The sequence below is a fragment of the Pseudorca crassidens genome, chromosome 3 (assembly GCF_039906515.1).
Source record: "Pseudorca crassidens isolate mPseCra1 chromosome 3, mPseCra1.hap1, whole genome shotgun sequence".
NCBI classification, from domain to species: domain Eukaryota; kingdom Metazoa; phylum Chordata; class Mammalia; order Artiodactyla; family Delphinidae; genus Pseudorca; species Pseudorca crassidens.
Window position 1 is genome coordinate 153,838,777 of NC_090298.1, and position 27,288 is coordinate 153,866,064.

The 27,288-nt window shown below is 36.3% G+C and overlaps 1 long non-coding RNA gene across 3 annotated transcripts in view; it reads left to right on the forward strand.

Moving 5' to 3' along the window:
* Positions 1 to 27,288, forward strand: part of LOC137220895 (uncharacterized) — a 309,684-nt gene that overhangs the window by 275,249 nt on the left and 7,147 nt on the right. For all 3 annotated transcript variants that reach the window (XR_010941832.1, XR_010941833.1, XR_010941834.1), the window contains 2 exons: positions 25,560 to 25,694; positions 26,693 to 26,856. This is a non-coding gene — a long non-coding RNA (uncharacterized lncRNA). The remainder of the gene's footprint in view (positions 1 to 25,559; positions 25,695 to 26,692; positions 26,857 to 27,288) is intronic.

Below are 27,288 nucleotides of genomic sequence, written 5' to 3' on the forward strand. Positions count from 1 at the left end.
ATGTGCATCTAGCTTCAGATCCTCCATAGAGCTGAGATTGGCAGTGGTTCTTCAGCAGGATTGGGTAATACTCAGTATAACTCCTGATCATTTTAAGTGTTGAGTTTCCTTTCAAAGCATAGCTTTGGCCATCTGTATGTCTTCTTTGGAAAAATGTCTATTTGGGTCCTTTGCCCATTTTAAAATCAGATTGTTTTTTTGATATTGAGTTGTATGAATTTTTAAGATATATTTTGGATATTAACCCCTTATGGGACATATGATTTACAAATATCTTTCTCCATCCAGTAGGTTGCCTTTTCATTTTGTTGATGGTTTCCTTCACTGTGCAAGAGCTTTTTAGTTTGATATAGTCCCATTTGTTTATTTTTGCTTTTGTTCCCTTCGCCTTTTGAAACAGATGCAAAAGAAGCAAAAATTGTTAATACTGATGTCAAAGAGAGTACTCCCTATGTTTCTTTACAGGAATTTTATAGTTTAAGGTCTTACATTTAAGTCTTTAATTTATTTTGAGTTTATTTTTATACGTGGTATAAGAAAGTGGTCTAGTTTCATTCTTTTGCATGTAGCTGTCCAGTTTTCCCAACACCATTTATTGAAGAGGCTGTCTTTTCCCTTTTGTATATTCTTGCCTCCTTTGTCATAGATTAATATCACTAATCATCAGGGAAATGAAAATCCAAACTACAATGAGATATCGCCTCACACCTGTCAGAAGGGGTGTTGTCTGAAAGACAAGTAATAAGTGTTGTTGAGGATGTAGATAAAAGGGAACACTTGTACACCATTGATTGGAATATAAATTGGTGCAGCCACTGTGGAAAAGAGTATGGAGGTTCCTCAGAAAATTAAAACTAGAACTACCATATGATCTAGCAATTCCACTACTGGGTATTTATCTGAAAACAATGAAAGCACTAATTTGAGAAGATATATGCACCCCAAGGTTCGTTGCAGCATTATTTACAATCGTAAAGGTATGGAAGCAACCTGAGTGTCTGTCTGTAGATGAATGGATAAAGAAATGTGGCATGTATATATAATGGAATATTACTCAGACATAAAAAAAAATCTTGCCATTTATGACAACATGGATGGGCCTAGAGGGTATTATGCTAAATGAAATAAGTCAGACAGAGAAAGACAAAAACCATATGATTTTACTTATTTGTGGACTCTAAAAAAATAAAACAAATGAACAAATATAACATAACAGAAACAGATTCATAGATACAGGAAGCAAACTAGTGCTTGCCAGAGAGGAGGGAGGTGGAAAGGATGGGCTAAATAGGGGAAGGGGATTAAGAATTACAAACTTTCGCTTAAAAAATAAATCCTGAGAATGTAATGTACAGCATGGAGTCAATAATATTGTAATAACTTTGTACGGTGACAGATGGTAACTAGACTCACCATGGTGAGCCTTTCATAATGTATAAAAATATTGAATCACTATGTTGTATACCTGAAACTAATATAATACTGTAAGTCAATTATAGTTATATACATACATATATGTATATACACGTCTATGTATATAAGAGAAAAGCATAGCTTTGGAATCTTGGGTTCAAAACTGAGTGCCTCTTGCAGCTGTGACATGTTACACATGTTACTTAACCTCTCTGAGCCTTAGCTTCTGCACCTATAAGGTGGGGACTTAAACTTCTCATAGATTTGCTGTAAGATTTAAATATAATATGTAAAAAGCCCAATATAGTACCTGACTTTAGAAGGTGTTCAGTAAATAATAGAGATCTATCTCTTTGTCAATCATTTTTTTCCCACCTCGAGTTCATTTGTTGTGATGGCATGAGATACATCTTCATATTCTTCATTGGTCAATATTTTACTTTAGAGGATTTTGTAACTTCAGTTTCTTGAGAAGCTTTACATTTTATGCATCTTAGCCATGCATCTTGGAGAATGTCAAAATTGCTCTGATTAGTAAATAAATAAAAAGCTAAACGAAACCAGCCAAACTCCTAGTTCTTTTAATAAATCTCTTTCAGTAAGATTTTGTAGATTTTAAGAGTTACCTGAGGATAAAATATTAATTTGTTTTAAATTCAGCACACTGCAATGAAGTATGCTGATACTGTTAAACTCAACTTTCCTCTGACTTGGGGGTGAAACATACTGAGGCCACAGACCACACCAACACATATGCTGAAGGGCTTTGCAAACACTACAAATTAGGATAAACTTTTATATAACCAAGTAGAGCAATGCTAGATATTTAATGTGCATTAGAACATCATCAGTGAGTGATATTAAGTTCAGAGTTTGTTTTGATTTGAATTGTTTAAGGCACTCAGCACAGTGAAATAATTTATCTTCTGTGGCTTTCTGGGGATGGGCTCCATGATTTGAAAATTATTTTACAAAAGGAGAGAAAAAGAAGGATTTGGTAGTAAGATAGTTGTATTTCAGAGGTCCATTTTACATACTATTGAAAATTGCATAGGCAACAGTGAAAAAGAGTTTTAAACTATTAAAATGCTGGCATTAGTAGAGTTTCTGTGATATCCCTTCTTTTTTTGCTCACAGTGTTGAGCAGATAATGAATGCGATCTTATCAGTATTCCTATAAAATACTTTTGTTATCTTTCCATCACTGAATGCAGGAGTGAAAAGCTCACATGGCTTCCAGGCTCTGGCGGGAAACAAAACAAGTGAGATGCACTGGGCAGGGTCCGTGGCCCACTGGATCCCACGTGGCTCTAAGAGGGCCACGTGATCACCTCACCTCTGAGATTACCACCACATCTGAGTTTTCAAGAAAGAACAAAAATATGGAATTTTTTGTAAAGATGATTATGTAATCTATAGGAAATTTAAAAATGCCCTTTTGGGGAGCAAATTTGAGCTGCTTGGGCACATAGTTTGTCTGACCCTTTACTTATGCATAAAACGCCATACCTAATCTGGGTTTAACTTTCTGTCTCATTGCTCTCCTCACTCCTACCCCTACCACCCACTGCCCTCACCTCTCCCGCACACGGAGCACTTGCACTCCAGTTATGTCAAATTGTTTTTCTTTCGCAGAGCACTTCAATTATTTTCTTACCTCCTGCTTTTCCGTTGGCATGCATGCTCTCTCCTTGACTCCCTGCTTCCACACACCAGCTTCACGAAATTTCTATATCCTCCTCCAAGTATCACCAGGTGACAAGTCTTCTGAGCTTTCTGTGAGCATCTGATCCCAGGACTGAAGTGAGTTCATTGCTCACCAATCTGAACTTCCACATTACATTGTATTATAATTACTTGTTTGCGTGTCAGTCTCACTACTACTCCGTCCGCCACCTCTGTACACTCAGCTGTTGTAGGGAACCCAGTGACCATAGACAAACCTGGTTGGGTTTGGTAACCAGGGAGGCTTCTGATTTGTCACCAGGACACAATTGCCACTATTTCTCCTTGGGAGAAGGTCACCTCATGGGGACGCGAGCTGGGTTCACCGGCTGCCCACCTGGACTGCTGGGCAGAGTGGACATTTGGAGTTTCTGAGTCAGGCTAGATGGGACACATTATCCATAGTTCTTTGTTTTTCCTCAGGCTGGTTTCATAATCTTAGTTCAATCCAAGCCTGGATCATCTTCTCTGCCTCACTCCAGTCTCCCAGGTTTGGCACTCACATAGAGAAGCTTGATCAGGGAGGCAGGGGAGGGGGAGACCTTTCACATTATAACTTTGATTAATAACTTGAGCTGCAGAGCTTTTATTTTCCACGTTCTCATTCTGCACTCACCTTGCTGCTCATCATGGTTGCTCCAGCAGTCAGATTTTAAAGGTTTCCCATTCTAACCACAATGGGAGATCTCACAGGGACAGGAACTGTATCTCATTAACCTTTGTATCCTCAGTGCCTAACAAACAGAAGGAGCTGAAATACTTGTCAAATGAACAGTCTTGAGAGAAGAATGGATAAAAAGAGGGTATCGGATCTTGTTTTTTATTTATAGCTAACATTTTGTGACCCACGCTGCCAAATGTACCATGGGCTCCTTGACCACTCTCACATTTACTAAACAAATAAAGAGAAGGCTAACAGGACACCCCAACTGCACTTTCTCCACATTTTAGGCAGATGGAGCAAACAGTACTTGCTGTGGTTTTATTTCATTTTTGCTCAATCCTCATTGAACTTGGAGCTTACCCAGTGTTTACTCAGCTCAGTCAGGGATCTCGTCGTGATCAATGGTTGCTCTCACCACAGTTTTCTTGCCTCATACTTAAAGATTATAGGTTATAAAAGAAGATTTAATTTTGAGGCCAGAAATTCATTTTGAGTAAGTGTGAAACTGGCTGAACATACTGTGATTTTTTTTCTAGCTTTGTCTAAAGATACTTAAAAATAAGATAATATATCAAAATAAGCTAATAAAAATAGCCATCATTTATTGAACATTTAATATATGCCATACTCTGTACCAACACTTTAAAAAATGGTATATTTAGTCTGCAACTTCTCTGTGAGTTATAGATGAGACCCTAATGCTCAAAGATGCTAAGTAAATCATCCCAGGTGTGATTTACTAGTAAATGTTCATCTGGCTTTAAAGCCCAAACTCTTTCTATGATACCAAAGTCTGAGAGTGCAGTTATACTTCATTGTCCTCAGAATTCAAAATCCTCACTGAGTCATTCTAATAGTTCCAGAGTTCTCTAAATTAGGAGTGGTTTGAGGATTACTGCATCCTCAGAGATAAAGGGATGAATGCAAGGCCTGCTCCCAGGAAATACACTCTCTGAAAGTCATTCATTTTACACTTTAATGTCTGTTTTGGTCTCTGTTATTTTATATCTACCTTATGGCCAAATAAAAAGTAAACCTTTTCCTTATTCCATCTGCTAATTCTGCTTTTCTTGGTGATCATTATACTAAAATCAGCAATCAATTGATTTCAGTTTATAACCAGCACCTTACATGCACTTGGAATCTAGGAAAAGATTGGTGTTGGGAAGTTTTGGAGAGATTGCTGATAGAATGTTTACTTCAATATTGAGTACAGAGAGAGGTAGTACTGAGCTTGCTTAAGAACATGGGATTTGATAACAAACAGAAATACAAAGCACCTTCCCAGACATAAGGACTTAGGTATATGTGTGAAAAACAGATGAATGAATATAAAGTGTATCTTCTGCATTGGGTATTTTGCATGGATATTTAATTTTTTTTAACTGTTTACATTTTTAAATCTATACTTTTAATATAGGATATTAAATAGTATAGGATGTTTACTTAAGGTTATTTTTCAATTAAGACATCATAGCTTCTATTTGTTTCTAGCTAAGTATGAACACCTCTTTGCATATTTTGTGTATATTTTAGAATGAATGAGTATTCAAAATTAAGAGATTGCTTTAATGCTTGAAGTTACTAGGATATCTATGCACAGCCCAATTTCAATTTGTTGAATGTTAAACAAGGCAAAATTAAAACCTACCTGATATGTTTCATATTTAGATATTATATAAATTTTTAATGGAATATGTGGATTTATTTTGGACTTTAGCATTACTGGAGGTGAATTAAAGAAACTATTCTACAAATTGGCAAAAAGAAAAACATAAAACAAAACAAAAAAAAGAAACAAACATGGGATCTGAAATTCCTATTAGGAATGTTTACAAGTTGAAGTAGTGAAACTCCTGCCTAACAGTGACTTGAATAAGTAGAGGTTTATCTTCTCTTTCATGATGAGAAATCTGGAGATAGAGGCTCTTGGAATTGGTTTAGTGGTTCAGTATTAACAGAGTTGGCATCTCTGTAATCCTCTAGGCCTTTTCCATGTGGTGACAAGATGGCTGCCACAGCTGTAGGCGTCAAATCTGCATTCAAGGCAGGAAGAAAGGGAGAAAAGTCATGTCATTCATGACTGTCTCTTTTGATTAAGAAAACAAAAGTTTTCCCAGAAATCTCCTGAAACAACTTCTGCTTATATATACTTGGATAGAACATTATCTCATGGCCATCTCTTACTACAAGGAAAACTGAAAAACTGAATATTTCACTTTTCTAGCCATAGTAGTAGAAGGTAGTATGAGAGAAGGGAGAGAGAAATGGCTCTTGGATATGCCAACTACTTGTATTTGCCATTGAATCATATGGTTGTTGTAGCATTAAATTAAATGTTTGGAAAACACTTAGCAGAGAGTCTGACTTAGAGTAAGAAGATATAGCAATTTTTATCATTCTCAGTAACGTGTTTTATCATTATCAATAAGTGGCCATTAGCTTGGCAATCTTACATCTCTTTGTTTATTTCCTACGCTCTCATCACATGCTATAAACCCACTAGAAATAAAGTATCTTACCTTTATTTTAGAACTTTAAAACCTATAACTTTCTCACATTAAATTTCCACACCTATGCCTTTATGTGGGTTGATGGATTTACGATAAAAACAAATCATTTCTGTTTTCTGATTCTGTATTCTCTATTCCCACAGAAATATGGAGGAAAAATAGTTATTTGAAGACAATCAAATTGCTCAAAACTTTCTGTGCCCAACAACTTCATTTGATTTGTGATAAAAGAAAAAACCAAGATTCTGAGAGGCTGAGCAAAAAGCAAATGACCTCGCCTCTTCAATGGCCCAGATTTCCTTTCTGTAAAGAAAAATCGATGATTTCCAATCCCTCAGTGCAAAGACATATGATAAGCATATCATACTAATGTTGATACAGTACTGTCCTTAGGAAAGGTATGGAAAACTTGTCAAGGAGTGGAGGGTCCCTTTAAAATGACCTGAACTTTGACTGATAACGACAAGAAATAGATTGGTTCTAGTTGTTATTTAGCTGATCTTTATTTAAAACTCAAAAAGAAAAAAAAATGTAGCAGCAAGGAATTGCATATACTCCAAGTTTTTTTGTTTTTTTGATTTATTTCCTCAAAGACCTTTAGGATATTTTTTCCTCTGATTAAGCCTAATCTCTTTTAGAAGTGTCCCTTCAAGTTTTAAGACTTCCTTTAGGTAGAAGGCATATTGGAAAACTGCAAAAATTTGACCTGGAAGTTGAATAGTAATTTTAGATAACTGGTATACTGCACTGGAAATGCAAGTAATGGTAATAACAGAGAGACATTTCAGTACGTAATGAAGCATTTAATTTCAATTTATTGAGGGAAAGAGACAAATGGAGAAAATTACTGTGTTTAGCAAATCAACAGATTCAGGCAAAAAGGTGGATTTATATGTTTTCAGAAAGATTTTCAGACTGTAACAAGGTGTATCAATAATCTATTGCCATAATAATACTGTGTAATAACTCAGCTCAAAACAAAGATGTTTAAAACACACATTTATTATTTCTCATAAGTCTGTGGGTTGGCTGCTGGTTTTACTGATAGAGGCTGGGTTGATCTGAGGGGGGCTGGCTCATGCATCTCTGGTCAGCTGGCAGGTAAGCAGAGGGCTGTCTTAACTAGGATGACTTTAGCTTGGACAGTTTGGGTTTAGTCCATATGTTTCTCTTATCTTTTCATCAGACTAGCCTAGGAATGTTCATCTGGTAGTGGTAAGGGTCCAAGAGTAAGCCAGCCCCTCAGTCACACCAGAGAACAGCAGAAACGTACATGTCCTCAAGTCTCTGCTTGCAGCATGTGGGCTAGTATCCCATTGGCTAAAATAAGTTAGTTGGCCACAGCGGGAGACAGAGTGGGAGAGGACCACACAGTTAAGGGCCACAGTGTAGGGAGGCATTATTTGGGACCATTAATATAACCAATCTACCATACTAGGCTTGGTTTTGTTTTGTTTGAAGAGTGTAACAAGAACAATCTCTGTTCTCTGAGTACTTCAGGTAACTTTGGTTGTATTGTTACTAATTGGCTGCAGAATTATCAAACTAGCTTATGTGTAAACTGGTTTGCTTGTGTCTTGGGATGGTAATTATGATATTTTCAGACCTGCTACCAATTTTCTTTTTATTGTTTTGAGAACTTTTATGAATATTGCAATTAATTGACCACATCTCCACAATATAAGCCTTTATGTTACTTCCCAACAGATCAAGACTCCTATTTCTCTCAGCTAGCGCTTATTATCCTTGATTAAAGGAAAGCTCTATCCATGAGATAAAAAAATTCTTTCAAGTATTTCTAGAACTAAATTAGGCTAGACAAGAGGAGAAAAAGTTTCAACTAATTGGGATAAATTCCATATTGCTGTAATGTGCCACTATGATACTCGCCAAATAGTCCTAGATTTAGGATGATGTGTATATTGCTTTGAGCCATTGGAAAACTTTGCCCTGTAAGCACTCAGAGATGTGACTTTGTCATAATTGCTTAAATATCTGTTTGTAGTTACAAAAAGTCACCGTCACTATTAGAAAAAGTCACCTTATTGCCTTAAACTTTCTTTAACTTTGAAAAATTGTCTTATATAGGCAGATGCTGACTGGCAAACACAGAATCTCTCATTTTGCAGCTGAAGAAATGGGTGGGGTGTTTTCCTAAGGCAGCTTGAGTTTCCAAGGCATACGTCGAAAATTACATATGCCTCTGACCCACACTTAATTATTACTAACTTATTCTAACCTTGCCACTATAAAGTGGAAAAGCCCAGAGCAAAATTTCAACATAAAAAATTCAACATAAATGCATAAGGGAATAAAAGTGAAGAACCACAGCAACTGTTTTCTAAGATGTAAAGAAAATGCAAATGAGCACTGTTTGTGAGCTTATGAAAGAAGATAAAGCAGCCATCTGTTAAAATAACTCAAAAGCAAAAATTTGGTTAGTTATTGACTGGTCTTAATAAGCTTTAATGTTGTTAGTTCACCTGCAAAGAATTTCAATCTGACGTCGACTCTTCATTGTTTTTCAATCTGCATTCCACGATCAGTGTCAGATCACCATAGCCCGTGCACAGCAGCAGATGGACCAGATGCTGAACATTAAATTAGCAAAATAACAAGGCAAAATTCTCCTTGCAAGCTTTGATTCCCTCCTGCCTTCCTCCTACACATAAAAATTGGAGACAAAAAAGAGAGTGAGAAGGATTGGGGCACACTGCAGTTATATGGCACTGGGTCCTTGCTAATGTATTTAACCTTGTTTTGTTTATGTATTGACTTCTGTTCTAGCATGGTATGTGGTCAATAGCTGGCAGTAGATGTCTCTATCACTTCTCTAAAGGTTATTTATACTTTCTCAAGACAAGATCACTTGACAAATAACTCAATTCATAACTCAGTTGCTGCTGCTTCTATTTAAAAGAGATTTTTCTGGATTCTCTCTTTTCTATTCTACCTTCTCCACAATATACATATCTGTCTCTTTTCAAAATGGCTGTTGACCTAGTTACAGACACGGTCAGGAAAGAAAGTTGTTAGTCTTTTTTTAAAAAATTAATTAATTAATTAACTTTCGGTTGTGCGTTGGGTCTTCGTTGCTGTGTGCGGGCTTTCTCTAGTTGCGATGAACGGGAGCTACTCTTCATTGTGGTGTGCTGGCTTCTCATTGTGGTGGCTTCTCTTGTTGTGCAGCACGGGCTCTAGGCGTGCGGGCTTCAGTAGCTGTAGCATGCAGGCTCAGTAGTTGTGGCGCACGGGCTTAGTGGCTCCGCGGCATGTGGGATCTTCCCAGACCAGGGCTCGAACCCGTGTCCCCTGCATTGGCAGGCAGATTATAACCATGCACCACCAGGGAAGCCCAGAAAGTTGTTAGTCTTTTATGAGTGGCAAATAGCTTATGTGTGCAGATACTGAGAAGTCAAGTCTTTCATTCCAACTCAGCCATCCTACCCTCAGAAGCTGATCAACCTAATCCTTATACTAAATGGTTGAAGTTCAGCTACTTTCCCATTGTTAATGAGTATACTCTGTTGAAAATAACAAAACAGGGGCAGAAATATACATTTTACGATTCCCAGAGCAGTTATAGCTTGTCCTAAAGAAAACAAGTCTTCTACATGTTCCTAGATCACTTAGCAGCAGGTGGACCCCGAGTTAGTTAAAATTCTATCTTGACTTGACAAATCTCACAAAAATTACAGCAGTCAAAAGCCAACTTTTCCCAAGAAAGATTGTTGTGCATTTATAGGCACTGCATTATTTATTATTTATGGCAAATTATAAGAAAAGTTGTAGTTGCATGGGTGATTGCAGTTGAAGTAAATTTTATTGCTGCATTTTGAAACATAAACAAAAACAATTAAATATTTAAAATAATAATAACACCATTGAATATATGTTTTTACTGTTACAGTAAGTGCAGAACAGATCATTTATAGTATTGTTACTGAGAATACATGTTACTATTTTAACTAAAATTTGATTAGTATCTTAAAAATGGAATACACATTGCTACTGTAAAGTGGACATGGAGATAAGACTGAGTTTATAGCACTCTTTAAAAAAATGCTAGGATTGTTTCCCGTGCTACTGATGGCAACATGACAGGTGGAAACTCTAGAAGATAAAACTTTCTAAAGTATAAAATATGAGACTATTTAAGAGGGCAATAAAGTATCTAATCTTTCTGAGCAGCCTAGATGAAGCCATAGCCTGAAGACACCTGTATTTGGAGCACTGCTTGTGTTACATTAAGATGTGCTAGGTTCCCCACACAGGGGCTCTGTGGGTTGTGGGAGGTCCCTCCAGTGCTGGAGAGCAAGAAGGATCTGCTTAACTGTTGGCTTGTAAGAAAAGGGCATGGGTTCAGTTTCATGATTATAATGGATAAATTTTTGCTATGGAAATAAAAATATGAAAATATGAATGTAATTGGCAGGAGTGTTATCATGCTTTTCTAAACAAAATTCTGAAAGCAATATTGAATGAATTTCTTTGAAGTCAGTGACATTCACAAAGACAACTTTATGAACTCCAAGTATTCTCTGATGATGTCTTCATTCTCTAGAACAGAGGGCAGCAAACTATAGCCCACAGGTCAAATCTGGCTCATTGCCTGTTTTTGTTTTGTTTTGTTTTATTACAGCAATTTTAGGTTCACAGAAAAATTGAACAGAAAGTAGAGAGTTCCCAGCAGAAAGTGTGCTCTCACCCCACCCACAGTTTCCCCTATTATTAACATCTTGCATTAGTGTGGTACATTTGTTAAAATTGAGTAACCGATATTGATACATTTGTATTAACTAAAGTCCAAAGTTTACATTAGGGTTCACTCTTCGCATTGTACATTCTGTGAGTTTTGCCAAATGCATAATGTCGTGTATCCACCATTACCTATCATAGGGAAGAGTTAGTTCCACTGCCCTAAAAATCCCCTGTGAGTATTCTAATCAACAAAACACATAAATTTTCAACTCTTCTGAGTAAATTCCAAGGAGCATCATTGCTGGAACGTGTGGCAAGACTATGTTTACTTTTGTAAGAAACCACTAAACTGTCTTCCAAAGTGGCTACCATTTTGCATTCCCACCAACAATGAATGAGAGTTCTTATTGCTTCACATCCTTGCCAGAAGTTGGTGTTGCCAGTGTGTTGGATTTTGGCCATTCTAATAGGTGTTGGTAGTTACCTGTTTTCATTAATAAAATTGTATTGGAATATAGACGTGCTTGTTCCTTTACCTGTGGTCTGTGGCTGCTTTCATGCTACATTGGCAGAGTTCAGTAGTTGTGACAGACACCATATGGCTCACAAAGCCTAAACTATTAACTATCTGGCTTTTTATGGAAAAAGTTTGTGGAGACTTGCTTTAGAATTTGTTTTTTCAGTGCATTCCTTGGTGACTGTTTTAGAATTTATACAGGTCCATCCTACAAAGAACTTGGCAAAAATGAGACTTTTGTGTTCCTCTCTTTGTTGGACAAAACACCTTTTGGGGGACATTATATAAACAGAGGTTGCCCCAGACCAATATAAACTGTATAACTACAAATAGAATAATCTTGAAACCATAGATGACCTTCATAGGATGCATATATATGAAAGTGTATGTATATATGTGTACATATGTGTAAGTATTTACTAATTAAGAATAGTTTTCGTGATTGAAAAATCCCACTTGTGGTCAGGTTTGCTTCTCCTTCCCAACCTTCTTATTATACTTGGCAATAAAACAGAATGCACTACTTATACACACCATGACGTGGATTATCTTGAAAGATGCCAGATAGAAAAGAATGCATGGTTTTCATATGTGCTTAGTATCAATATTAATATAATTATCACAAAAGATAGAAATTGGTTGCTTGCAAAAGAATGTGCTTGGAATGAATTTGAAGATGTAAGTTATCATGGCATGGAGAGAAAGACTAGTTTCTACTCATGGATTCAATGTGAGCTATCTATTGGTCACAGTGTCCCCTGGAGCAGTGTTTTCCAAATCTGGTCGCTACAGATTTCCAAACCTGACTCCATTCTGCCTGATTTATAATCTGAATTATGGGTCACCCAAGGTGACTCTGATAGAGTTGTCAGAGACTCCACAAAATATGACCCTTATTTTTTTAACTCTACCAAGTATCTAAGAAATGATTTACAAATTGAGAACCAGTGTTCTTCATGCAAGTGATGCTTGGGGAAGTTAGTCTATTTTGATTGGTAATTTGTCCAACATCATTAAATGAAATTTCTTTTGATGATGTGTGCATGCCTAATCTCCTTCAGAAATATTTTATCATTTGAAATAGGAAGGTGGAACTCCAAATCACCCTAAACACGATTTTGCTAATGAAGTAGCCAAAATTCTGATTCACCTCTCATCCCATGTCACTCAGCCACCTGTCTTAGTTTTCTGATTACATGGTGCAGGCTGGGCACAGAGATAATGCCTTTACAAACTGTTACTGCCACGAAAATTGTCAACAACTGCGTCAGGTTGAACAGCTGAGTCAGTATAGCCATCTTTGTTTAGCAAAGCACTGCACCCTGTATGCTCACAGTGCTTTTTTTATCTTTCAAGTTGAAACATCCAACTCATCCTAAAGCATTCATTCTGTAATTTCTGATCAGAAACCTATGAAAGTTAGGTGATGTGCTGAGAAGAGAACAGCAGATCTGCCCTCTGGGGTTGTCGAATCTATCTAGTGTTAAATTAATTAAACAACGAGGCCCTTAGACTGCGGAGGCGCTAATGCTGTGGCCTACGTGAGCAAACCAAAATCTAAGCCTGCAAATGCTTTAGGGTTCCAAAATCAATACACTAAGGACAACCAATCACAAACAGCCAACTAGGCTTTAAGCTATAGCCAAGTTATGCTTTCCTTTCTCGGCTTCTGCACTTTCTCTAGACACGTCTCCCCCTGTTCTTCTCGGCAGAGCCCTCTGAAACACTGAAGGTTTGCCACTGCCTGGTTCCAATTGATTTTTGCTCAAATAAACTTAAAATTTTTAATATGTCTCAGTTTATCTCAACATGATATATAGTAAAAAAAAAAAAGTCATACATTTTCTCTCTTGGCTTCTTCCTCTTTAAAATCTTTTGATGTCACATTATTACGGATTAATTACGAGCATGTGAGTAAAAGCACGCTAAAGGGAGAGAGACACATCCAACTCACCTTTTCACCTCCCTCGTCTGGTTTGGCATATCTTGCCTGGAGTATTATGGGAGATTCCCTACTGCTCTTCCACTCTGCAGTCTAGCCTCCCTCCAGTTCACTGTGGATTTTTGTTGTGTTATTCTTCCTAAACAGTATGTGTTATCTACTTTTGAAGCTTCCTAGTTTCGGACAGGGCAGTGTTTACAATCATTTACTTAGCATTTAAAGCCCCTTACAACTGGGTCCATTATGAACCTCCTTCAGTCAATCTGAATGTATGGCTGCTCCTCTGTGCAAAGTAATTTTTACTCTGTACGTGCTATTTCATCTGCCTGGAATGCATTTCTTACCCACCATTTCTACTGGCCTGGAATGCATTTTATTTATTTTATTTTATTTTTTTACCCGTCATTTTCATTATAGACTTTCTATTTCTTTTTTTAAAGCGCAGCTGAAATGTTAACATCATCTGGATTTTGCTAACCTCTCTGACCCAGTGGTAATACTTTTTCCTTTGTGCGCCTATAACATCCTGTTATTTCAGAAACCATCTTTGACACTTATGCTTCCTCTTAGTGTAGATATTTATATACTTGATTTTATATGTTAAGGTATGTATTTCGTTCAAATTTTAATGTTTTTGATATTGGGTTTATCTTAAAAACTCTATGTATATTTATTGATTTTCTTTTTTCCTATAAAATTATTATTTTGATTTAACTCCAATTGATGGTGTCTTATGTTCAGTGAAATAGACACTATGCCTTGTGTCCGTTTGCTATAACGTGGGTTTCTTGGGCGACAAGGACCATGTGTTACGCAATTTTCTATTTTCCACAGCTCCTTGCACATAATAGGTAATCAATAAATGCTTTTTAAAGGAATGAAATACACAAAATGATATAAAAATGAAAGATAACAATATACTGTTCCTTGGCTGTGTGTGAAATGAGATTCTGCACTTTGAAGCTTCTCTGGGTGTTCAAGTCATAAATCCTTCTCCAATATTTATATCATTTATACCTATTGTACACCTGTCATGATATACTGGGAGAGACAAAATGTACTTTGCCTCTCATGACGTTTTAAGCATGATCTGTTTATTTTTTCTCCAGTCCAGCTACTGTAATAATTTTTATGCCACACTGCTTAAGTAGGCAATAATACCTTTTGCTTTGCTTTATTTTGTTTCAGTAATCTTGCTCAGCCAGCAGGGAGGCCTATTAGTAGCTTTCTTGGAATCTATTTACAATAAATCCTTTCTATTTACTGTGTATAGTTCTTTGCCAAAAGTCATCCAAGCAGTTTTGATGCTTCTTCCTGGCCCTAAGTTGGAAGAAACATCAATTCAAATTGCTTCAAATAGATTTCCAATTATTTCTGTGCTTAGAGCATTGAGAGATTTACCCTGAAAATTTACTATCCTTCTGTTTTGTACTTTAAGTTTTTTCTTCCATTTTTTAAAAAAGGCACTGAAATGTATCAGAAATTATCTTCACTTGATCTTTGAACCAAAGCATCTCTTCATTATTCTTCTTTCCCTCCTTGGATTGTTATTCTGAGTTTTTTAAGGATAAAGACAAAATAAAAAATAAGAAGCCTAACCCATGCAATGACTTTCATTTTTTATTATGTGTTCCTAATCCCTGTCTGAATAACAAAAATAATTATAGCAGCTAACATTTTATGTTTACCTTTTGCTATGTACTGTGGGAAGCATTTTATGTCAATTATCTTAGTTAATTTTTAAAAAAATTTTTTCGAGAAGAGGGCTTTTTTTTAATTTTTATTTTTAAAAGAGAGACTTTTTTTTTTTTTTTTGCTGCATTGGGTCTTCATTGGTGCGCACGGGCTTTCTGTAGTTGTGGCTACTCTTCGTTGTGGTGTGTGGGCTGCTCATTGCCATGGCTTCTCTTGTTGCGGAGCACGAGCTCTAAGTGCACAGGTTTCAGTAGTTGTGGCATGCAGGCTCAGTATTTGTGGCTCGTGGGCTCAGTAGTTGTGGCTTGTGGGCTCTAGAGTGCAGGCTCAGTAGTTGTGGCACACGGGCTTAGTTGCTCCACAGCATGTGGGCTCTGGGACAGGGCTTGAACCCATGTCCCCTGCATTGGCAGGCAGATTCTTAACCACTGCGCCACCAGGGGAGTACCTATCTTAATTTTTACAGTAAACTTAGGAGGAAGAATTGTTATTATTCCTGTCAAATGTAAGGCAGATGATAAAATTTCTTTTCTCAAAATCCTCTAATAGCTTTTTTATTCTCTTTAGGGTCCTTGCTATGAACTAACAGGTCTGTTCCCCAGCTCTGACCCCCTTTACTTCTTGACTTCCTCTTCTGACACTCTACCCTTCATCTCTCTGCTTTTGCTCTCTTTTGCTACCTTTTCTTGTCAGGCATAGTCTTGCCTCAGGGCCTTTGCACTTGCCACTCATGAAATGCTGTTTCTTTCCATGGATATCCACACTTGTTCCCTCACTTTCTTCAGGATATCATCAAGGTCATCTTCTTGGTGACATCTTACCTGTCCCACTCTAAAATATCTATCAAACACCTATGTAATACTCCTCCAGTTTTGCCTCTTTCATTTCAAAGTGTGAAGGCAGAGATTGTAGCCTCTTTTGTGAACTTCTGTGTTTTCAAACCCTAGAGCAGTGTCTGACACGTAACAGGAACACAGTAAATATGTGTTGAATGTATAAATATGAATTAGAGACATTAGATAATTTAAATTATTTTAACTAGTAATTAGTGGAGCTAAGGTTCCACATAGATCGTTTTATTTTTTCACATTCAGCTTTTGAATATACTTCAGGAATTTGTTGTATAAAAAGTGGAAGGTTGTCTGTAGCTTCTCCATAAGTAATTCTTCTACGTTATATTGTTTGACAAAATAGACCAAGACTCTCTGTTCAGAGTTGACTTAGATTCCTAAATGTCTTTCGGAAGCATTTTTAGATACATCATGCACACAAGTTGTCTTCTTTGAATTTATTTTTTAACTGAAATGTGTCCATAAACTTCTCATCTCTGAACTGCCAAATTATACCACAGTCTGTTGATCAAGATTGATTCTGAGCATGTGGGACACATTTTAAACAAGAAAGAATCTTGTTTGTCATTTGTAATGTGATAGCTAATGCACTGGGAACAGATTGCATGGACATTAAACTTCTGTCCACACATCTATGTTCAACAACTCAAACAATAAATATTTGCCTTGATGATTGCTTTCGCTGGAGAGATGCAAACTGCCATGGCTTCACATTTTTTTGTATTCCTGTTCTTTTCTAAAGAAACTTTGACTTGAATATAAACACTGGCAAGGAAAATGTATCATTTTTAATACACATTTTGAGAGACTAGTTTGGTGATATGCTTCCGGAACAAAAGCTAGAGTATAATCAGTCTACTAATAGGAGCAGAAAGTCAGTTCTTAAAATGACTCTACAGCCACTTTGTTAATGTTGAGGATGATTTGAGCTGACTGATTATATTGCTGCTTTCTTCTTATAATAAGAGATCTCAGTGCATGAAGTGGTTGTATATGTAATTTAGGTTTCCATGATTTCCAGCAACCTAATGATACACAGAAAGTTGAAATAAAATTCCCACTTTTTCCCAGACAAAATAGGCACATTTTCACTCTTTGAACATCTGTCTTTTAAAGACAGAAGGGTATTGTGGTTGATGGAAAGATGATAGTTTAATGCCTCTTTGGTGATTTGCTTTTCTAATAAATTACTTCAAAGTTGTCCTGCTAGTGCTCTGGGGACCCAGCAACATTATTGTATATAGTTTCAGGATAGAAAGAGGGTAGGAAAGGCAGCTTAGCCTAGAGGCAGCTTAAGCTATAGTACTTCAGACAATACTATACTATACTAAACTATACTCTACTATACTATACCATACTATACTTTAAACTTATACTTCCAGACAAGTATTTTAGTGGTTTATATTTGAATCACAGCTCTGTAATTCAACAACGCTTTATAAAATCCCACTTCCTCTCTCATTTCTTAATATACCATAGTATCCCTGAATGTTTCATTCTCTCGCTTTATTTCCTGTCTTACCAAGCCCCAAACCATGTGTCCGTTGTTCTTGGAAGCATCCTCATTCCTCCAATCAGATATCACTATACCTGTTCTCCAAAGTCAGGATGATAATATCCTGGGGACTGGGTTTTCAAGAGAGCAGAGAAGAAGGAAGAGAAAGAGAATGAGCAAATTCTTTATAACTGGAGGTGATGTAAGAAGGCTAGGATCAGTCAAATGTTAAATTTCTTTTGTCTCCATCAGAATATTTTTACCTAAGATCAGGTCTATTAATGTGAAGGGCTCCACAATGGTCAGGTAAAAGTAGCATGCCTGTAACCTACAGTGTGTTCATGAGTGATTCAGAGATATGAAAATAGACATTTGGGAAGGTATAATTTTGACTTTAACACAGGAGAACTAAGATATTACAACAGTAATTAATTCTTTAGTCATTCTGAATATAACATTTTAAGTTTGCCTTTGGTTTGGACTTTATAATGAAAACATAATTGGGATCATGGACGTTTCCCTTTCTTCCTTTTGGAGAATGTCTAGCCCCCTTTCTATCATTATCTCCAAGCTCCTATAAGACAGTACATGTGGAGTTTTTGATCACGCGGGCTTCCTTCCTAACTTGATGAGCTGAAACGGGATGACGTTTTAGTTTTCCTTCTAACTAGTCTTGAGCTAGTTATAGTGGATTAACTTCCTCTTTCTTAGTCTTTAAGGCTTGCCTGATTCATCTTGGTTCTCACTATACATTTACAGATACATAGTGAACTCCTACTATGTTCCAACTATTGTGTTAGGTACAGGTTATATCCATGATGTGTCCCTGCCACAATTTTGCTTTCAGACTTAGAACTAGTGTTCAGCAGAATGAACCCTTAACTCATGTCTACCCTGCTAAAATATGCTTGTCTAAATCTTTATCATCAAAATTCTCCTGAGAGTAGGGAAAATGGTAATCAAAGGGCTAATCTTCTTCCTTCCGTTTCCCCATCCTATAATATCTTCATTTGAGCGAAAGGTTTCTGTCATGTTCTTTGCTCCCAGGGCGGGTATCAAGTTTCACCTCTGTATTTGTTTTTCTTTTGGAAGTGGGTATTGCTTTCTTGATTGCATATACAAGACTCCTGCCCAGTTTGTTCCTAATTTGGGGCAGAGAGCATGACTGTATATTTAAGTGGGGTGGTGAAGGACAAAATCGTAACTGACTTGCACAATGAGATCAATCTGTTTCTAGTAGTCAGTCTTAGTTTGGGTCCCCCCAGGAGCAGATCTTGAGACTATAGAAGGACTTAAGTGCAAGTAGTTAGCTCGGCAGGTGTAGGAAACATGAGTAGGGGAGTGGGGAAGAGACACAAGGAAGGTGGGGTAGCCAGTGTGCGAAGAACTATCAATGCAGCCACTGCTATTTGTAACTAGATCTTAACACCTCTGGGAAGTTCTGAAAAAATGGTGTAAAACACACACCTTGCCTGTGGGGTGAGCAAGCTGGGCATTTACCAAGCAACTCCATTCAGCCCTTGGTTTAGACTGCTCCTTGGGGTAGAGGTGTTAGTTCCCTCCACCGCAGGTCTGCTGGGTGCAAGGTGTGGCAGCCTTCCGAGTCTTCAAAGGCTCCTGGGCAAAGAGATGCAGATTCTGGCCGTTGGTATTTGTACAGGAGCAAACTGAAGTAACAAGATCAGAGGGATGTGGGCAGGGAACCAGCAACATCTGCTCTAGACTGATAGTCCACAATTGTTATTTTCATGATTTCCAGTTATTTGGCACACGTAAAATGCTTAGCACTTATTTCTCAGCCCATTTAAAGTACTCAAAAGTTTACTTTCTTCTTATTCTTTTGGGTAAATAAAATTTCTGCATCATGAAATAACTTGACATGACTAATCTTCATACCTGAACACTTAATTTATCAATGACAGGATTAGTGCAAAACTAGTCTTATCAAGTAATACTTAAGGGTGTTGTATATTTGATCAAAACTATTTTGGTAAGTTCTATTATAGCCCTGCTATTTGTGATTGGAATTTCTTCGTACATTTTTAATGCTTAGAATAGACACATGTTAACCTGCCTGTAGAATTTTAAAATGCTAGAGCTAAAAATAAACATACAGATTATATAATCAGGGCTCTTGCCACCTGGTAGCTATTCAGCAGATGAGGAAACTAAGGGTCAGCGAGAACCACTTGCCTAAAGCTCTGAAAATAGTCTTTTCTTTCTATAACCCTGCATAAAACTGGAGAGAACTCTAGATACAGGGTAAAATGTTTTGTCTTCCTGGGACTGAGGATTAGATTATAAACTTCTAGAACTAATGTGGAAGTCTCTGCATTTAGAGTTGTTGGCTATGTCTTGGAACTTAAACCACTTGTTCCTGGGGTTTCTTTTCTCCTTGAGGTGGAGATACAACAGTGATAGGGTTTCCTTATCTTTGTGGATCATACATATGGCTCAGATGGGGTACTTATTATTTTTTTAAACATAGGCTTGACTTTCATCATCTGCATACTCCTTGCACCCAGTCTGTTGGCCTCATTTTATGTTTAACACTGTGCTTTGATGCTTGACTTCTTATTAATTTTACTTCCAGAAAATTCCCTGGACTGGCTTCTATTATAAAGGCTTTTTATTAAAACTGAGAAGAGTAAAGTGTATAAGCAAGTGGGAATACTTTAAATTCTCTCCATCTTGATTCCTACTAGATATTTAAGATTTATAATAAAGCAAAATACATTGAATGCCCAGACATTTAAATATGGACTTTCTTTTGCTTTTACTCATTGTTGCATGCTTCTCAGTATTGAGGCTACAGAAACTGTGAAATTTTTCTTGGGAATTCTTAAAGGGCTATCAAAATTATTAAATAAAACAAATTCCCTTAGGTGATAATGAATTTTTAACTAACTGTTCTTTTGTAAAGATGATTCTAAATTAAAAGGTATTGTCAAATAGAGTAATCCAAAAATTAAAAGGTGATCAAAAAGAATCTCAACTACATGGAAACTAAGAAATTCACTCCCAGGTTATTCTCAAATCCAAGAGAAGACAGTGAATATTGCAAATTCTTTAGAAAGCAATTTAATGAGACACATCACATACAAACCTACAGGCTATAGTACAAGTTGTAATCAGAGTCCTAATGCTTACCTTAGGAGAGAAAGCAAAAAATAAAAGAATTAAGAAGTTAGGAAAAAGAAAAATAAAGCAAGAAGAGGGACTTCCCTTGTGGCACAGTGGTTGAGAATCCGCCTGCAAGTGCAGGGGACACGGGTTCGATCCCTGCTCCAGGTAGAGCCCATATGCCGCGGAGCAAGTAAGCCCGTGCACCACAACTATTGAGCCCGTGCTCTAGAGCGCTTGAGCCACAACTACTGAGCCCGCACACCACAACTACTGAAGCTCATGCACCCTAGAGCCCACGTGCCACAACTACGGAGCCCACGTGCTGCAACTACTGAAGCCCGTGAGCCTAGAGCCCGTACTCCACAACAAGAGAAGCCACTGCAATGAGAAGCCTGTGCACTGCAGCGAAGAATATCTCCCGCTCACTGCAACGAGAGAAAGCCTGCATGCAGCAACGAAGACCCAACACAGCTAAAAATAAATAAAACTTAAAAGAAAAAGCAAGAAGAGACAAATAGAAATAAAAGATGTTATTTATAAAAAAGAAGGCAAAAATTTTAAAAATTCTAGAGAAGATAAATAAATACTAATCTGGTTCTTTGAAAATGACAGTAACATCATTACCCCTTAAAGTCTATTAAGGAAAATAATAGAGAGTAAAACTATTGAAAATGACCAAAGAGTAGCACATATTTATTTGTTGAATCATGAATTTATAGAGTGGGAACTATGTGCAGGGCATTGTACTGATAAACACCTTATTACATTTAATCTTCACAAAGACCCTTTTGTGATGGGCACTACTTTTATCCTCATTTTACCTGTGAAGAATCTGAGGTTTAGCAAGATTAGAGAAAGTAATGTGTGCAAGATTACACAGCTGGAAATCAAACCCAGGATAACAAATCCAGCACCTTCATTCCTAACCATTGGTTGGAGATGGCAGTTCTTATTTATTTATCTTTAGTTACAGTTCTAATGGAAAACCCAAGTGTGGGTTCTATAAATCACCCTTCTAAGAATTCTAGTGTGAAGTTTAAAGTACTTTTTAGTTAAAGAAAATTTCCAGGAAAAGTCCTATGGAATAGCATCAAACTTTTAAAAGTTTGTTGTTGCAAATGCATGGAAGTATCTTTTGAATAATCACCTACTACAAATGTGGGAAATTTAGTATCAGTTGTGGATAGTGAATCTGAACTCTTTCAGCCCCAAGGTTCTGTCCTTCCTCTGGTTAACATGACGAACTTTGTAGGAGGGACTACATTCTCTCACCTGTAGAGTCTGACCATGGCGATTACAGTAACATGAGTTCTTCAAAACTGGATTTCTTCCGCCCTCTACTGAAAAGTCTTTTTAGGACTAAGAAAAAACTAAGATTTAATGAGAACAGAAATCCCATGGCCATGGTTGAGACTTTAAAGTAGAAAGACTATTTACTAAAACTACATTATTTTTCTCTTTACACTTAAAATGCTCATTGCTTTAAACATGCACAGTTTCTGAATCTGTTCAACTGTCTGCTTATTTTCTTGTTAATGCAAACCATGAATATGTTATCTGAATCTAATTTAACAATTTGAACTTCCGTTAACACCACAAATAAAATTGATTCACTCTCTCAGCACAACGTATAAATCCTTTCAGGGTAAGGTGTGGTGCTTTAAGTTATACAGGTACAAATTTTTAATATTTAAATAAAAATATTCTCCTCGGTTCCAGCATTTCATACACTCTTTGATAAAAGAAAGGATGTTATGTTATGGAAATAAAGTCAAATAATTTTGGAAGGAACATAGGGTCTGTTCCTTGGTTGGGTGCCAGTGATAATCTGGCCTCAGTGAAGGGAAATGTCCAAATATTTCCCTTGGAGGGTAGTAAACCATTTAGAGCAAAATAGTAAAATGCATTAATCAGTTATTAATAGGGTAGCAAATAGCATGGGTGTTAAATCAAGCATCTGATTAAGTAATAAATATTGAGTTAGCAAAAAATATTTAAGGAATCCTTTTAGAGAGAGACCTTCACTGTAATGTAAGCTACTTATGTCAAATCCTTGTCTTGATTTTCCTTATGCACTTGAAGTGCTTGGCAAGCACTGGCACATAGTATGTTCTCAAATACTTGGTTGAAGGAAAAAAAGCTTATTTTACTTATACTAGTGAAATATGTTAATGCAGAGCAAACATTTTAGATAAAAGGCAGAAAGGATTTTCTCTCTTTGGGATCTGTTGAGAACCAAAGCATGCAATCAAATTAGTTGGGTATTTCTCAGGATGCTGAATGGCTCTGCAGAAAGGCACAGATGTAATCGTGGGTTAGAAATTCTTTGCAACAGTAATGAAGCCAATAAACTTGGAAGATTAAAAGAGATTGACTTCTAAGGAATTACAGTGGACTTTGTTAATTAAATTGTATGTCTAATCTTTTTTAAGTCTAGTGGCAAAAAGCTTCTTTTTATGAGACTGAGCTGGAAAATTCTCATTTAGACCACCATAACATATTAGATTATGAAATTATTTCTTTCAGGCTTGTGAGAATTTTAAATCTAGGTTCCTTTCAGTGGAATATAGGTTTTTAACGGGCAAGTAAACATTCTTCTTAATTTTCCAGCAATGTGCAAAAATCAAATCACTGGGGCATTAGTCATTAGAGATTCATTTCAGTTATAACCCTAAAGTTGTCCCATGGAAGAAGAATGGGTGGATAGGAGAACTAAAATCGTAGAATTGTAAATGTCACATTGCATGTGATTATAATTTAGTATATTTTTAGCTGAGTTCTCCATAATCAGAGCTCATCAGACTATTGACTATATTCAAGAGCTAAGTAATTAAAAGGAAGAAGTCAACATCACAAGTTAAATTTACCTAATCTCCATGATTATTCTGGCCCATGTTGTTAACTTTTGTGACTTCCTGGGATGTAACTTTTGGACCCTATAATCATGTACTTATGACTTGCTAGAGCTTTGCAAATACATGTATTTTCTAACAAACTTCAGATATAGATAAAACCAATCTCAAATGATAGTATTGGAGTATTTTGTCCTTGAAGGGAAAATCTTAGCCAAAAAATGTAATAATTCAACATTTAACTTAATTTGACTTTGAAAATGGTATTTCAATAAATGATTAAGGCTTTAAAGAAGAATGCATTGTTTCTCCACACTTAAAATTTAAAACACAATGGAAAGAAGGATTGGAATAAACTACCAATTGACAAAATTTTTAAATTCAGTAAACTGTGCATAGACTTGTATTATAGTTGTTGACATCGACTGTAACCTTTTCAGAGGGACCAATGGATAGGTCTTAACTTTAACTATAAAGGCAGTTTGGAGAAATAATCCAGAGAAATTGTTCTTTCGAGCCCCTTCATGCAAAATGCAAGAATCCTTGCTCTGATCCACCTACCTATTTAATAGTTTGCTTAGTAAAGGATTATACCAGAGTCATCACGAGCTAGGTCTTAAGGCCAATTAAGGCTTGGTGAAAGGAAGATGTAACCAATTGATGTCCACATAGCTTAGAGTCTATTTGATCTAGGTCAGGTGAAAATCTAGGCTCAATGACCATTTTTTCTTTAACTTATTATTTAAATGTCTTTTTTTTTTTTAATTAGGAAAGTAGTATATGCTCACTGTTTCCAGTGAAAAAGGAAGCAAAGATACATGAAGAGAGAGGTTATTCCTCTTTCCCTACTCCTTTCCTACCTTAAAAAATGTTATTGGCACAACTTTATGCTTTCCCATACAAAAGTATGAGTATATATCAAAAAAGTGTATGCTTTATAGTTGTTTGTTTTTATAAAAATGCATCACGTTAAATATATTACTGTAAATTTTAATTTTCTCATTTAACAATATGAATAGACTTCTCAAGACAAGTGATATAGATCTAACCATGTATCAGAAACACATGGATAACTTAAGACACAGATTACTGGGCCCCATCCTCACAGATTCCAATTCAGCAGGCCTGGTGTGGGACCAGAGAACATGCTTTTCTATCAAGTTCCTGGGTGATGCTGAGGCTGCTGGTCCAAGGGCCACACTTGGAGAGTCATTGGCCTAATCTATTCTTTTTGATAGCTATGGACTGTTGCATGGAGTAGATGTACTGTGATTTATCCAACCATTTCCCTTGTTGGTGTCCCTTTATTTTTTCTTTTATTCTGCTACTATAAAATAGTGTTGCAATAGACATCTTTGTTCATAGAACACAGGGTTTTTATTTCTAATGGATAGATTTCCAAATCAAGATTAATAGGTCAATCCAAGAGGTCATTGCAATTCACAAATTATTTCCTATCAGAGGTTATATCTCCCTGTTTTTTCATCAGTGCTTTTTTCTCACTATATTATTATTTCTATATGAGATTAATGAAAAAATGACATCTTGTTGCTTTTACTTGCATTCCTTTAAACCCTAGAGAGGTTAAGATAATTTTTGTGTATTTATTGACCATTAGAATTTCTTCTTCTGTCTTTGCCTTTTCATCCATTTTTCCTTCAGTTACTTCCCTTTTTCTTAATTATTTCTGGAGATCTTTTAATACAAGGACTATTAACCCTTTATCTAACATAGGCATTGAAAATATTTTCCTCAGTTTCTCATTTCTCTTTAATTCTGCTTATGGTATATTTGCCATGAAAGGTGTTTAATTTTTATATAATGAAATATTACATAAGGCTTTTAGGTCTCCTATCTTGCCTAGGGATAATCTTGTATAATGCAAGGTTACACAAATACTCTTCTTAAATTTCTTGTAACGTTTTAACCATTATGTATTTTGCATTTAAAAACTTATTTCATCTGGAATTAATTTTAAAATAGCATGTGAAATTGGGGTACAAGTGGCAGGCCTTTCCCCACTTCAGGGACAGGGCATTTTTCTCCTCTGTGTAATTTCTTCCAGGCCTCTGGGTCAGTAGGACCACATGCAGCAAATGGACAGGGGCAGTCTTTCTGGAAGAGAAGCCCAGGCTTCTGCTTGCTGATTTCCTTCAAGAAACAAAGAAACCTGAGTCATCATTGGAGACCCCAAACATAGGTAAGCCCTTTCCCTTGGGTCTGATCCCTTGGCTTAGATCACAAAAGAGAATAGTTTACAGCTGATTCTTGGTCCCTAAAGACACCTTTGAAGTGTTATATGTCCTGCTCACCAGCCTCCCATCCCAATATGGTATTATTTAGAAAGGGTATTTAGAGTGAATCAGGAATCTCTGTTCAAGCTGCTCTCTTCTCAGAACACAAACATTACACAGTTAATACATGTTTATATTCATTGGGGGAAAATTAGTAAATAGAGATGAGCCAAAAGAAGGCAGGAAAAATCACCCATATTTCAACCATCCTGATATTCCTAGTCTTTTGATATATATCTTTTCAGATTATATAAATAAATAAATAACAGACAAACACATAAATTTTAAAATAGTACTTTCAATGCTTTTTTTTAATCTTCCCTATTTTTTGACATTTAGGTTGTTGCCAGTTCTTTGTTGTCATATATACAATGAGAGAAACATCACTTTAGTCACATTTTTGTGATGATTTATTATTGTTCCTTTAGTATAAATTTCTAGAATGGTGTATATTCATATTTAAGATGTATATTCATATTTAAAATGTTTCCAATTTGCTCTTCAGGAAAATTCTGAAGTTTACACTCCCACCAGCCATGTACGAGAATGCCCATCAGTCCATATAACTCTACAGAAAAAAGTTTGTATGACCAAATGCAAACCGAGTTTCTCTTTAAAAACCATTTGTTCCTTCTATGGTAGATAGGTAGTTTATTTTTATTGTTTGGTCGCTCAGGATTGATTTTTCCTTTTATGTATAAAAAAGCATCACAATTTCCCGCTCTTGTATGTTTCACATTTGGGTAAACTACTTCCCCCTGCTCCAGGTCTGGGCTCGTATGAACACATCAATATACATATCCTCATCCTCTAAGACTGAGTAAGTAGTCCAAGCCAGGTTTGTATCAATTTTGGGATTTTACTACAATGAGAGAAAAGAAGTTCTCTCTCTGTTATTCTCCAGGATTTTGAAAACAACAAAGAAAATTATAGCAGAGAAATGGAGGGAGAAGGGGGAAATGGTGAAGAGAGAAAGAGGGGGACAGGAGGAGCAAGACAGAGTTAGCTGTGCCTGAAGCAAGAGCTTCTGCTGTACTTTACATCAACATGAGCCAATCACTTCCATTGGTGAGTCTACCTTTCCTCTTACTCCTTTTTAAAGGCACTGATCCAGCAATTTCTTTTCTATAATGTATATAATGTATATACAATATAGTCAGTATAATGACTATAATGTATAGTCATTATTCAGTCATCTAGAACGTATTCTTAATCTTTAAAGGTAAAATAATTATTTTTCAGTCATCACAAATAATTTGGAACCAAATAAACATGTTTTTTCATTTTCTTAACATTTACTATTACAAAATGTTTACTATTACAAAAAGGTTCACACAAGGTAGGTTGTTTGTCTCCTTGATAAAGTAGAGAACAGAGATAAGAGAAGACTTTTTTCTCATTCCTTCCTCACCTTTCAGCTTTGGCTATTATATTAGCAATCTAATGGTGACAAGTGACTTTGGTTCCCTGGTCACCTCATTAATCACATTAATGATGTCA